At 44.7% G+C, this 15,420-nt stretch overlaps 1 pseudogene; it reads right to left on the reverse strand.

Moving 5' to 3' along the window:
* Positions 1–13,471: 13,471 nt before the first annotated feature.
* Positions 13,472–14,779, reverse strand: LOC115852462 (probable E3 ubiquitin-protein ligase TRIML2; annotated as a pseudogene).
* Positions 14,780–15,420: the final 641 nt, after the last annotated feature.

Genomic DNA, 15,420 nt, shown 5'->3' on the forward strand with positions numbered 1-15,420 from the left:
GTCTGATTTTTTTCTCATGATTAGGCTGAGTGGAAGACCACAGAGCTGTACTACTATTCTCATCACATCATATCAGCGGGTACATGCTGTCAACATGACATTACTGTTGAGGTTGACCTTGATCACCTGGCTGGGGTGATGTTTGCCAGGTTTCTCCATTGGGAATTTACCTTCCACCCCCTCCCTCCTTTTCATACTCAGCTCTTTGGAAGCAAGTCCCTAAGTGCAGCCTGCAATGTGGGGTGGGGAATACAGTGTTCCTTAGTCCGTGTTTGGTGTAAATTGGCAGGGCCCCTGGGAATGCCAAACCTCGTGCTAAGGCTGTTCCTCCAGTGGAGGCTCCAAAGTCAGACTTTCTCACCTCCTGACAGGCTCATGCATTCTCAGAGGCAACTCATACACTTACCAGGTTGCCGGGCTTTCACTCTATCGTTCGAATCGTGCTTTTATAGCGACCCCTCGGCATCAAAATCCGCTTTTACGAAGGTGAATCCCACGGCACTCTGGCGCTAGGGAAATGCTCTCTGCGTTAAATTTCAGTGGATTTGCACTGGACTTTGGTTTGATCTGAGTCCTGAAAAAGAATGTGTGGCTCACAGGACAGTCAGTGTTTGGGCGGCTTGATGCACACGGGCTTGTAATGGCATGTGTGTTTTGTCGTCCTAGCTCTGGAACTTCCTGTTGGGAAATAAAACTCTTTGAACTTATTTCTGTTTTACCACTGCCTCCCACACTGTGGGCTTGGGAAGTTCATTCTCCCGGGACCTCAGCATTGCCACCTGCCAAGTGGAGAGGGCAACATGAGGCCCCAGCAGAGCATCGTGCTAAACACTTCATAACCGGGATTGCACGGACTAAAGATGGGCAGCTCTTGGTGTCAGAGGTGATGGGCTACGAAGACATTGGGGCACAGAAGTCCTCCTCTGTCCCTTGGGAAGGGTTCAAAGGGTGAGGTGCCTGGGGGTGTGATAGCACTCATGAGCTCTCCGAGGTTCTGGGGGAGACAGCTCTGCTTGTGCATGAGCAAGTATTGTCTGCCCTGTTACTGCAGCAGTAACATGGAAACTCCTCTTTTTTCAGCGAGCTTATAAAAATGAACAAGGCAAAAGCAAAACAACATACTCTGGTGGAAATGTATATTCTCGAAAAATATAAATATAATCACAGGAATGGGGTGTTTTTATTTTTTATACTTATTGTTTTTTGGTTGTGTTGCAAGGCTTGAGGGATCTTACTTCCCCGACCAGGGACTGAACCTGGGGCCATGGCAGTGAAAGCGCTGAGTCCTAACTACCAGACTGCTAGGGAGCTCCCAGGAATGGGAGTGTTTTAATGAGAAGCAAATTACCTACATCAACCAATGTGGCTTATAGAACAGACTGACAAAACGAAAATCATCTACCAAATCCTGGAAGGCCCTTTAAGACCCTGCTAAAGGCTCACCTCTGTTCCAGCGCAGTCTTGACTGTAGGTGAATTACACCGTGTCAGATTCTCAGTACTCACTAGCTCTTTCAACCAACAAGCATTTATTGGCCTCCACTCTAAGCCAGGTACTGTATTAGTTATTCATCCTAAAAAGAATGAAAAATATTGTTCTAAGTGTCAGCACTACCTTCGTGACTCATTAAAAATCTTTTAAATACATTTTTCCAGGACCAAAATATACATCTTCAAGCCAAAGATTATATTATTTCTTGGCCACACCCTTCATCAAGTCATCTTTTCTCTTCCACACTCTGCCCTGGCCCCAAAGGGAGTTAGGAGAGGAAAGTATCTGCGGGATGTTGTGGGTCAATTAAATAGAAAGGATGTGACAACTTGATGTGGGTTTGTGATGTTTCAATTGGTTTATGCCCGGCTGGGGTGACAGATTTGTATGGGGCAATAGCATCATACTCCTCTTGCTTTCCTTAATCACAAAAATGTGCCAGAAAACTGGATGTTGTGGATAGACTGTGGAATTACGTGGTTCCCACAAAGCATGGCGTCTGGCAGTGATTGGCAGACGATGGTTGTCACTGATGCTTCTGAGTTCTCTGAAGTTCTCTCTTGTGAGGCAAACAGCTGAGCTTTTGGTCATTCCTGATAAAGGCCTAAATATTATACCCAGGGCTTGTCTTGTCCTGTATGCTGAGTGAGCCGTTGACTGATAATGAGAGAAGTCCCCTACCCAAGAATATTCTATCAGCCTCCACCCCAGCACCTCCTACTACCATCATCCCCTCCCACCAACAAATCTTTCTCAGATACCCTTGGCTGCCTCCACTAGTCTTTTAGCAGTGAACTATACATTCACTGAGGTGGGTGGTGCTTTGGTCCATCATTAGCCATTAGCAGACTAAATGTGTTTATTGGATTAATTTAGCCCCCTCTGCAAGGCCCAGATAGATTAAGGGGACAAAAGATTTTTTTTGATGACAGAGAAGAAAAATCTAGAACAACAACAACAACAGTCTAGATTGATTGGCAGCATGGAACACTGGTTGATCATGTGGCTCTAAGAGTCTGACTTCAGCCCTTCTGTTATGATCTTCCAGTTTCATAACTTCTTACTGCTTCAGTTTCTCCATTTGTACAAGAGGAATGATAACAATAAGAGATTCTTATTCAGACATGATGGGGCACAGAAGTCGTCCTCTGTCCCCTGGGAAGGGTTCACAGGGCGAGATGCCTGGGGGTGTGATACCACTCATGGGCTCTCCGAGGTTCTGCGGGAGACCGCTCTGCCTGCGCGTGAGCAGGTATTGTCTGCCTTGTAAGATTGGGGTTGTGAGGATTAAGTGAGAACAGTTTTAGAGGAGTGCATGGGAATGCCTGGCAAACAGCAAATGCTTAATAAATATGACATCTTGGAGAGGGACTTGAGCAACCAGCTGTTAGCATGAGGGCCCTGGGAACCCTGGGAACATGGAGGGGAAGAAGAAACATCCCAGAGTAAAACATGTTCCAAAAATAAGACTCACATTCATTTTGCTAGGAACTGGTTTCTATCCCCAAGTGCGGATCTCATAAACTCTTCTTCTCAACCCTCCCTCCAATACCTTCCAAGATTCCATCCGCAATCAACAAAGGGATTATCAGCTCCAATTTCTGGGGAGAGTATCGTTTTACCCTTAAACCAGAAGAAGGGGGACTCCCTGCATTTTCTGCCTCAGGGGTCAAGTGTCGTCAAGTTTTCCATTCATTTGATAGGGATCATGCCCGCACCCGGTTGCTGCAGTAGCTTAGGTGACAAGTACAATAATTCGGTAATTTGACTGTTGAACCTTCAGGAGACAAGAATTGCTTGAGTCCAGCATAGGCACAAGGACAGACACAAGGTCAAAAGTTGAAGCTTAGAAGACAGAGAGAAAAGCAATCTTTTCAAGTCTAGACAGCATATTAACAGAAGGGCTTAATATGTTGCTCTGTTTATAGGAGGTTTTTGCTGACAGCAGTGAACATGAGCCCTTTTTTCTCCCCATTCTGCAAGTTCCCTTCTGCTGTGTCGTTATAGCCACCTCTTCCCGTGAGCCCATGGAGGACTGGCAATCAGAAGCTATGGCTGGGGTCTGCAGGGCAGGGGGAAACAGGAAGGGGAAAAACAACTGGAGGGTTGATATTTTGGGGGCTGAAGGTGAATTCGTCACATCAGTCTACTAGCAGCTCACAGCTATATTTTAGTCTTCGCATGATTTTTTTCTAGAAATGTTATAATAGTAAACGAGAGAATAGGCAGGTCATCAAACATTTTCTAGATGCATTTTTATTTTCCTAAGGAAGGCAATTTGGGAAAGATACTTTCTCTCATTTTTAATCATTTTTTTTTAAATTATAAAATGACTTCGGTTAGAGTATTGGGCAGTAGCTGATGGGAATATAAATTCATTTCAACTTTCTGGAAAGTATTTTGGCAGTATATAATAAAAAGTCATCAAAAAGGGTACATCCTTGACACAGAAATTCCATTGCTAGGATTTTATACTATGGGAATAGTAGTATAAATATTTATGTGACAGAATGTTCCTCACAGAATTATTTAGAATAGCCCCCCAAATGGAAATTATCTAAACACTCTGAAATAGGGGATGGGTTAGATAGAATACAATGTGAATGCCCAACAGCCACTCAAAACCTTCCTTAGAGAAGTATTTAATAGCAGTGAGACGTAAGGCAGTGCTTCACATCACAGGCTTCAGAGGCCTTGAATTTGAGCTGCTATATGAAGGTAGTGATACCAACCTCACAGGGGTATTAGAAGGACAACGGAGGTAAAGAAGATAAAAATGAGATCAATGTATGATGATGATGTCATTGTTGGGTAAAAAAGCAGATTTCATTGATTAGCTCTGGTAGTTTTCTGGTAGCATCTTTAGGATTCTCTGTGTATAGTATCATGTCACCAGCAAACAGTGACAGCTTGACTTCTTCAAAAAGCAGATTTCAAAACAGAATGGCCAGTAAAGTAACAATGTATCATTCATTTAAATATTATATATATATATGCACGGCTTTACTACATGCATGTCTTTAATATGTATATACATATATAGTACATTATATGTGCATATATGTATGTGTGTATGTATATGATATGCCTAGAAAAAAGACTGGAAGGATATACACAAAATGTTAAAAGTAACTAGCTCTGGGTAGTGAAATTACAGGTGGATTTAATTTTTTTATTTTTCTGTATTCTTCAAAGTTTTAAATCCTGAATTTATATGGCTTTTGTCATCAGGAAATTTCATACCACCAGGAGTAAAATCCACCATTTAACTCTGATATTAAAAATGCTAAATCTGTTCTCTATGAAGAACAAGAATCTGCAAGGGGCGGGGTGTGGGGAGTAAAGCGCACCCTACAACGAAGCTCTTTAACCTGGAGAGGGACCGCAGGAAAGACTTGACCTCTCAGGAGGCGTCCAGTTATTGGAACAAAGTTCCGCTGTAGTCAGAGACCAGAGCTGTGGAGCTGGCCTGTCATTGTTCACCTGAGGCACCTGAATGGGTAAGCAGGTTTCTCATAATTTGTGTATTGGGTTCTGGTTACATAAGCCACTAGCTGTTTGTGTAAATGGCTCTTTTACCCTGGTCTGAATTGGACGGAGTCTGTTTGATAGAGCAGCTTATATAACCGAAATCTGAGACTGAAGGAAGGATTTGGCCCGGACTGTTGATTGCATGGGAGGGTGGGTTGGAGAGGAAGCTTCCAGAGCAAGAGGCTCTTATTTTGAGGCAGTGAATTAGAGCAAATTGTTCCCCGCACTCCACCTAACCACATTAACACAGTGGGATCTAGCCCATCGATAGAAATGGGTTCTATTCCTTCTTCTGCGGAGGGAACAGGGCTGTTTCTCTCCAAGGATCAAACAAGGTTAAGACGTGCATGCACGGACGCCGGTGGAAATGTCACGTTTAATAGTCATTCCACGGCCTGTGTCCCATTGACATTCCAACCCCCCTTCTGTTTTTTAAAGCTCAAAAGCATTTTCCTAACGGTTTTGGGGGGGGGTGGGATTTTATTTTTGCAAGAGTGGGTGTGTTTGTTGCCTTTTTTCCTTCTTTGAAAACTAGTTCAATTTTTTTCCTTTTTCCCTTCCTGAATTTTAATGGGCCTGAAAGTTGGAGTCTGCCAGAATTTGAACATTCAGAAAAGAAAGGTACAAGATCTTCCTCTCTCGAAAGCCAGCCTAGCGTGCATTTTTCAGGCCTTTCTCCCACACCCACTCAGCTTAAACCACGGAGGCTGCGTGGCGCTGGCCAAGGACTCCACTGTAAGCGCATATGCTTCCTGTTTTATCTTTCACCTCATCTGGACCCTGGGGTAGACTCAATTCTCATCTCTGAGGCTCTGTTATTTCAGTCTTTGGTCTCAATGTCACTCAATCAGGAAAATGCTAATTCCTCAGCAGGGAGAGGGAAGTCATAACTCTCTTCTTAGCTTTATATTAAATCCCCCAGAATCCCCCAAACAAGTAGCCCAACCCTCTTTTTTTTTTTTTTTTTTTTTTTTTTTGCGGTACGCGGGCCTCTCACTGTTGTGGCCTCTTCCGTTGTGGAGCACAGGCTCCCGACGCGCAGGCTTAGCGGCCATGGCTCACGGGCCCAGCCGGTCCGCGGCATGTGGGATCTTCCCCGACCGGGGCACGAACCCGTGTCCCCTGCATCGGCAGGCGGACTCTCAACCACTGCGCCACCTGGGAAGCCCAGCCCAACCCTCTTACCTCTATTTCTCCATCTGTAAAGGGAAGAACTGTGAAGTGTGTTTAAGTCCTCATACCAGCAATCCCTGAAAGCCATCTGGGCTCAATTTAGGTTGTGCCTCATTATCTCAAAAGGTGTAGAGAGAGTATCAGATCATCTAAATGGCATTCATCTTAATCAATACTTGTAAGTCAAATGTGTATCGATCCATATTTAGAACAGAAGTGTATACTCACAGGCGCAGAGTAGATATATGTAATCTCTGACCACCCCCGTACACTCAGTGATTGCCAGTGGGATCCCCTCTTACCTCCTAGTTACTTCTCTGTCCCTGCCTCCACCAAAGGGACTCCCTTTTTATTCAGAACCCCACCTCCATGAAGGACTTGTCCAAATTTCATACCAGAGGGATGACAGTCTTTTAGCATAGTTCTTACAGCAGTGTGAATCACTAATATGATTAATCCTGCCGAGGAGAGTTGCTAATTTTTATTCTAGGATGTCCTCTATTGTAAGATCTACCACCAATTTATTAATAGCTTTAAGGGGAGGAAGGAAAAACTACTACATGAATTGTATACAGTAACAGGGAGATACATCTCAAGTTCAGGGGAGGAAAATGCACAAGACATTGAGAGATCTGCAAAGAGGGCATTTGTTCACTGTGGTTAAATAGGCGTGTAGACTCGAGGGAATTGCCTGGATAAGATCCCTGCACCACAGTCGGCTGTGTGACCTTGGGCAAGTGACAACCTCTCTGTGTCTCAGTTTCTTTGATCATAAAATGGGGATACTAGTGCCAGTCACACAGAGTTATTGCAAGGATTGAAGTATTTAATACATGCAAAGTGCTTAGAACAGTACTTGGTAACCAATCAACAAATATTAGAGTAATTGTTAATCCAGATGAATCTTTATTTTTCTTGTTCCAAACAAATCTGACGCAATATAGAGAACTTCTCCCCAGAAAAAAATACAAAACCTGTGCAGACACACAAAATTTATATACAAGCTCTGGGGTTTTCAAGGCTCTGTGAAGTCCATTCATATTCCTCATCCACTTGGTGGAATCTAGAGGGATCCACCCGGGGCAGCACAAGCATGGGCTTTGGAGTCAGGCCGACTTGGGTTTTAAGCCTGCCAGCCGCTGACTAGCAGTGTGGCCATGGGCAAGTTCTGTGACCTCTTTACATCACATCTCCTCACTTATAAAATGGGCGTAACAACAGTACCTGCTCTGTGGACTTAGCCCATCGATAGAAAGGGATTCTACGTGATAAACTATGGTAACGCTGGCGGGGGCAGGAGAGGGGGAACAAAGAAATCCTGCCGTTTTCTGGGAATGGAGATTGTCCCTTTGCTCCCAGTCTATTTCCAGACACTTCCCCTTTTACAAAAGAGCTGGGAATGGGCAATCTGGTACCACAATTCTGGAAAATGTGCCCTATAATATGAATTATGGGAAGAGTAACAACAACAAAAATTAAATAGTGAAGTGACATGTTTCCAAATATTTAAGAAATTGTTACTTTACTAAAAGAGCCTAAATAAATATTCCTAAAGTGACAGTGAAATCTGGTAGGAAGATCCCAGAACTTGCTCCCAGGAGCTGCTTTTTAATCCCTCCCCAGCCTTAGAGACCATGAATGGTGATATCCCTGCTCAAGCTCTCCCCCTGCCCCTGACATCAGTTTTGAACACCAGGAGCCTGGTGCATTTTAAGACTTTTCTAAATGTCCATAGGATCCAGCTTTCAGCTGGTAATGTTTATCCACGTACCACATATGTTTGTTTTTTTTAAAAAAAGGACATAAGGAAATACACTGAAATGTTAATAGTAGAGATATAGGTTATTTTAATTTTCTTCTCTACATTTTCTTCACTTTCGATAATTTGTTTTGTAATAAGTATGCATCATTTAAATAATTAATTCAACAATTAGACATTTGTCTATATGAAAGGTACTCCGCTAGGTGTTGAGAATACAGCATCCATTATCTCTTGATGTCTACAGTCTAGAAGGGAATAAGACATTAAATAAGTAATTACACGAATAATTCATTGCTTCCAATGGCAGTAGGCCCAATAGTGAAGTCTAGGGGACTATGAAATCAAGAGGGACTTGACCTAAGCTAGGGTCTGGGAAGGCTTCCCTGAATAAATAATATTAAAACTGAAATCTGAAGCGGGGAGGGGAGTAGGAAAGAAAGAGGAGAATATTCCAGGTGTAGAGATTAGCATGTGCAAAGACCCTGAGACTTGGTGAGTTCAAGAAGCTAAAGGGAGGCCAGAGTGGTTACAGCTTGGGGGAAGGAAGAAATTCAGCTAAGGCAAGGACAGCAACAAGCAGGCCTCAGAGATCATGTTAATGGTCTTTGCATCTGATTTTAAGAGGAGATAGAAAGCCAGGGTTTTAAGCAGAATAGTAACAAATAGCTATTTCCATTCTGGAATTTTTTTTTTTTTAAAGAAAAATAACAACAAAGGTATTTCAAATCATTTGTTATGTATCGTTTAGGAGTTCTTGGATTTAGATTTTTTAAGGCCAATTCAATAGACTCACCCTATATATGAAAATATTGGGTAAAAGTGTTTTTACCCAGTATTGAAACGTTAGCTTCCTTTTTACAGGGAGCCTGGGACAGTGACAGGGCCTCAACACTGCAGCCCGGGTCCCCTGTCAGTCCAAGGCCACGGGGCATGCCCTGGCACAATAGTGGCAGATGATGAAAGCCGGGCAGCAAAGCACCCTTCTTCCCACCACCCTGGGGAGTTGAGGCAGGAGGCAGCCCGTGAGCATTCTGTCAAGAAACCTCCATGTGCCATGGAAACGCAAAACGATGCAATTCCCAGACCCGCTGCGGTCAAAACACAGCTGGATAAATGACAGCATCTAGAACCTGACAAATTGTGAGAGTGTTTTTCTGCTCAGGAGTGCAGGGCTGGGTCACTGCCGTGCCAATTAACTGCAGTTAGAGTTCAGTGGATGATCGCAGGGACCTCCAAAAATGTACATCCGGAAACGCTGTCTTAGTGATGTGAACACACCAGCTCGGAGTCTACATGTGTTGCGATGCTTTTGAGTTTAGTTAAAATAATGGTTTAAACCACAGTGCTCTATCATCTCAGGAAATCACGGTATTGGAAGTAATTCACCACTTGGCCGCTGAATAACAGATGAGATGCTTCCAGCCAATCCTCCTCTCTAGGGTTCCTAAATCAGCTGGGCATGTCCTGACCTCCAGGTTATTTGAAGGGCAGGGGAAGCTGCCAAAACCCACCCTCGCTCCTGGAGGAACTCAAAGCTTTAGTGGGCTTTGGAGCCCGGTAACCGGCATCTGGTAGGCAACCTTTTCCTGTAATGAGGAGGTATTAAATATTCACATCAGGAATTGGGACTTTTGCAGGCCCTGAACTGGTCTTCCAACCTGTTACCTATTATGCTGCACACTTTATATACCCCCGAATACGACAAGAAGAAACTTGCGAGTGTTCTATAAAACCTGCCACTGACATCAGGGTGGGTCTTCGAGGCTTATGGTTATTCTAATAAAAGCAAGGAATGTGTAACAGGCTGTAGCCAGCAGACCACCAACCACTTTATCGTTGAAGCACAAAAGAAAACCTCTGGTAAACCTACCGTACCTGCCTCGCCGCGTGTGGCTGTTTCTTAACCCTTGAAGACTCTGTTACACGCCTAACTTAAGACGACATCTGTATGTTTCTGGTTTCCCTCCCTATGATGAGTCTGCTAAGTTACACGCTTAGACAAGAAATACCTATTGATGGAGTGGTTATGAATTACAGATTGGAGGTTACAAATCAATTCAGGATTTTTAAAATATAAATTCAAACTAGATCTGTGAAGCCAGCTTTTCCTCAGACAGCATAAGCAGATGGGCAGCCAGGCGGTCCTATGATAGGTATGAAGGAGGTCTTCTATGGCCCCAGAATCCTTTCTTGATCTCTTCCTTTTTCCGTGGTTACCCTCACGCTCAGGAACTCAGTGTCCTATCCCTACCAAAGCGCAAACATGGAAAAGGAACTGTATCAGCAGGGGAATAGCAGGAAACTCTCAAAATAGTTATTAACTGAGGAGAATGAAATGAAGTTGCTATTTAGTCAAGCATAGGCTGGTAAAGGGCATCGGTGAGAGGTTGGGGGGGCACTCAGGGACTCTCACCGGCAGTGAGCTACTCCCACCCCAAAACCAAGGGGCCAGGGGTGGTGGAGCCCTTATGAGAATCTGGCAGGAGCTTCAGCAAGAGAATCTGGTGGGGCTGCCTACAGCAGCCGGCCTCCTGGGGGCACAGAATAGGCCAGGCAAGGGCAGGTAATCCATCTGGAGGGGCAAAAGAAATCCAGACCCGGCACAGGATCTGACATCAGATTATGCAATCTACTACCTTGCTCAGATTCTTTAGCACCCCAAACCTAATAAGTATGAAAGAAAAGTTAGCGGTCGTGTGGGTACCTTATTTTTAATCCTTGTCCTAAAGGGTTTTCCAGCATCAGTGAGCAGATACGGAAGGGGGGAAAGAAGGAGCTGTCTCTGTTTCCAAAATCACACCCAGTAGTGGCCTCTGATCTTGAGGACGCTCAGGGATGAGAGGGAGCTTCCAGAGGAGACCGGATATACCTGGTGCACTAGGTCTTCCGCCCTCCCAAAGCGCTGTCATCCACTGGACAAGTGTGGGATGCACTACGACGTATCTGCCTTGAAAAGGATTCCCCCATTAAGCTTATTTAGGAGTCATGAAGCCATGCCCCTCATCTCCATCCTGCACTTTTTACCAAGCCTCCTCAAAAACTTTCCTGCTTCTGTCTTGCTCCCTCCAAGCCACAGTCCTCCGCATAATCATCAAAATATTCTATCTTAAAAAAAAAAATCCCCTGGACTTCCCTGGTGGTCCAGTGGTGAAGACTCCGCGCTTCCAGTCCTTCCACTGCAGGGGCCGCGTGTTTGATCCCTGATTAGGGAACTAAGATCCTGCGTGCCGCGTGTTGCGGCCAAAAAAAAAAGCCTGCTTAAAATCCTGCCACGACTCCATATTACCTACAGTGTAGACTGCAAACCCCATGGTGGACTCCCAGGTGCTTCCGCAGCCTCACCTCTTTTCAAGTCTCCTCCTTGCCCTTCAGGTACCAGCCACGTCAGTACTTTTGCTCGTGTCATCCAAGATGCGTGAGCTCCTTTTCTGGGTCTTCTGCCCCTATCGTCTACCTGCCCGACTCCTACTGGTTGTTTTGAGAAGTGTCTCAGGAGTAAGACCTCCAGGCTGAGATGCAAAGATGCTATCACCCTGACCACCCTCCATCACAGCACTCCCACATCACACTGAAATGTCCCAGCTTGCCACTGGCACTGGGAGCACCATGAGGGCAGAGACTGTGTCTTATTCACGAATTCATCCTCCTAATGCAGCACCCAGCAAGAGCTGCCATTAGAAACTATTTGATGAACTAAACTAAATGATGACTTGCCAGAAAGAAAGCGCTCCTCCAAAGCAAAGTTCCCTGGGCATTAGATTTTTTTAAAAAGCATTATAGGAGGGGCTTCCCTGGTGGCGCAGTGGTTGAGAGTCCGCCTGCCGATGCAGGGGACACGGGTTCGTGCCCTGGTCCGGGAAGATCCCACATGCCGCGGAATGGCTGGGCCCATGAGCCATGGCCGCTGAGTCTGCACGTCCGGAGCCTGTGCTCCGCAACGGGAGAGGCCACAACAGTGAGAGGCCCGTGTACCGCAAAAAAAAAAAAAAAAAAAAAGCATTATAAGAGTACAACCTGTATAGGTATTTAATTACTGTTGCTAGATCTCTCTCTATATTCCATGAATACCTCAGACCCTTAAGAATTGATTTAAATGAAAAAACAATTTTGAAAGCGGATTGATTAAAGAATGTTTTGGTGGAATAATTGGAAAGAATAGAAGAATAAACCATAGAACATCTGACTCAGGGAAGCTTTAAAACACCCTCTAGTAGAAGAAGTAAAGTGACACAGTTACCTGAAGACAATAGTAGAGATCATTTGGAAGCGCCAGGCTTGATAGACTGACCTCCATGTTCCCATGGGTCATATTCTTTCTATAATTCTAAAGTGGCTTTAAAATACAGGTAATGAACTGCTCAGAGGAGACGTAATCACTCAGTGTCTATCGCTTCACAATTGTGTAGCTACAGGATTAGATCGTGTAGATTGGGATCTGTTTCTAAGAAATGGGAGCGCTAAATGAAGTGGGTCAAACATACCTCACTTCTCACAAGCTATAGCCTCTGGCAACATTATTTATCCTCTAAAGTCAATATACTGTAGATATCTTTATCTTCCTGGTGTTCTCTAGGGCTCCTGGAATGGTGGGTTGGACCCTATCTAGACGGCAGCTTCATCCATTCAACGGGAGATCACCCACTGGAGTTACTGGAAAATGTCCATTTTTACATTCAGCATGTTATCTCAACCATCAAAATAATCTGGAGTTGGTTTATTTTTTGGAAAACTATTTGCTGCAAACCAAAAAACTGTCAGTCATAAAAAGGATGTTAACGATAGAGAGACCTCAGCAATGTAAACAAAGCAAAGATATTGGCTGGCGTCATGCAACCTGTAGAGGGCGCAGTGGAGGCCCGGAGTTTGTTGGCTCATGGCTCTCAAGCTACAGAGCAGCTCACCAACACCGAAACCATTGGCACCGTCTGGGGGTCTAAACAAGGAGAGTCCATGGGGTCAAAAAGAGCAAGCACATACCTCAGAAATTCCAGCTCCTTTTGACAAGTATCCGATGCTGGGACTCAAAATTGACACCAAATTATTCATTAAAGGCCCCCTACACACACCACCACCACCACCCTTGCAACACAATATTTTCTTCCCCGCCCCCTTGAGTGTGAAGTTGAAACTAAGTGAATTCAGTGGCAATTGGAAACCCCAGCATTACAAAGCAGTGTATTTCATCATATACGGTTTAGTCTAATTCTGGATAAACCACGTCTCCCCACTTTTGTCTCCAGCTGAAGAGGCATCAGTGGCGCCTGCAGCCTCTTCTGCACAGCTGCTTCTCCACCGACAATTGCTGCTCAGACACAGGGCCCTTCTCCAGAAGTTGATGGTAGAATCGGGGAGCAGAGGGAACAGTCGTCCACCCAAACACAAACTCCAAATATGAGAAAGCGTCTGTTGTGCAATTTTTTTTTCGAGTGCTAAAAATCTTTTATTGGATTACTTTGTAAAATAACTTATATAAAGTCATGCTTGTAACGTTCTTGCCTCTTGTGGTCTTAGATTTCACACCAAAGAAGATTGAGGGCTAAGAGTACCATTACAAGAAGAAACATGAGGGAGGCAGATGCTCAGAGAGTCGGAATTCATGCCTCCATTTGAGATACAAAGAGAAAATATAGGCCTGAGAGCTCCTTGGAAGGCGAGATAAGAGAAACTATAGATGAGGGATCTCTGTCACATCATAGAAGGATATCTGCCCATATTCATAGTCCAGGAAAACTCCAACTCTGCATTTGCTCTCTCAAGGAACCCCTTTTTAAAGGGGGAAAGGCCCAGAAAGTATAATCAGTTCCCATGATGGATCCTTGAATAAGACCTTATCTCCGGAAGCACTTCTGCTGGCCAAGCTTCCGTGTACGCCCAGCCGCCACTGTGTTGCCTTTTCCACGCCCACCCCCCAGTAGGTGCCGCCCTGAGGGGAAGCTCTCCACACCCAATATGGTGGCACTCAAGTCACATCTCTCTGGGTGACCGGCTACCTCCTGCTGCACATTTCTGAGTCTCACGCTTCTCAGATCCTCAGATAAGACCAGACAGGGATGAGCTGTTTTAGGGTCCAAAGTTATAGGGTTTTGCAGCACGTTTAGCATTTTGCTCATTCCTGTTATTTGGCATAAACTCAGGTCTGTGATTCGGGCGGGCTCTAGACACTGAAGCAGTAGTGACTCTCTCCTTTCCAAAGAATACCTTGCATTCTGGAGTGACGCTGAGGCAGATTGCCCACATTTCTTCTCTAGCTCTGCAGTGATTTTTGGAGGCTGCATATCTGTTCAGAGAGCTGACTTCACTCTCCCTCAGTTTACTCATGTTCTCTCTCCCCAAACAGTTCCGTCTCTGTAGTATTTCCTGGAACTTCTCCTTCAACTTTGTGGCAAACTCCGTCAGTTGGTTCTGATTGGCTTCTCTCAGGTTCAGGTTGAATCTGCAACCTTGCAGGCTCTGGAAGTTCACTTTGTTTTCTTCAATCATCAGTCGGAACCTTATCCTATATTCAGACTCAATCATCACTTTAAAATTCTGCTCTTCCTCCTGCATCATCACCATTCTTCCTTGCTCATCAGCCAATATGCTTTTTGTTACTTCAGGTTCCTCCTTCAATGTGTTCAATATCTCCTGGAATAACTTCCTGTAATTCTCAGCAGCTTTTTGTACTCCATACACCTCCTGATTCTTGTGCTCCTGGGACTTGAAGTACTTGTCACAAAGCGTGATTTGGTCATCATGGCAGAACAGCTGTGGTGGATCCAGATGTATCTCACAGCAGACATCTGGGATTTCTTGCTCTAACTGGGAGCAGAGCCTTTTGGACATGCCGGCAGGTGGCCCTAGTTGAAGATTGGGCTGTTTCTGTTGTGGAATACACCTCCCCGTACTCTGAAAAGGAAAAGAGTGGCAGTGTTCTGGTGCAGACACACTTGTTAACCTCAGTCCGCAGTCAAGCATCAGCAGGTCAGCACATCCTGGACTCCTCAAATCCAGCAAATCTTCGGCAGCCACGTGTTGAGCTCTCAGCAGTCAACATAATTGGCCAGGACCCTCCTCTTGGAATGGTTTCTTCTCTTTGCAATCAAGATCATGTAAATGACGACCTCCTACGTTACTCGTCTGTTTCCCAGCATTATTTTTCGACTTGGAATCCTCTTGAACCTCTAAGTTTTGGGGTGCTTCCAGGGTCAGTTCTGGTCCCTTACCTCATGCTAGTTCCAATGTCTCCCTAGGTAATCACATTTACTTCCCTGTTGTGTAATTTTGAAGGTAGGATGTTGACACAACAATTGTGAGGACCATGAGGAAAAGGTATTGAGGTTATCATTTCATCCAGTAATTGCTATACTTGGTATTTACCCAAATGAGTTGAAAACTTATGTCCACACAAAACCCTGTACATAGATGTTTATAGCAGGTTTATTCATAATTGCCAGAACTTGGAAGCAATCAAGATGCCCTTCAGT

The sequence above is a fragment of the Globicephala melas genome, chromosome 2, assembly GCF_963455315.2.
Source record: "Globicephala melas chromosome 2, mGloMel1.2, whole genome shotgun sequence".
NCBI lineage: Eukaryota > Metazoa > Chordata > Mammalia > Artiodactyla > Delphinidae > Globicephala > Globicephala melas.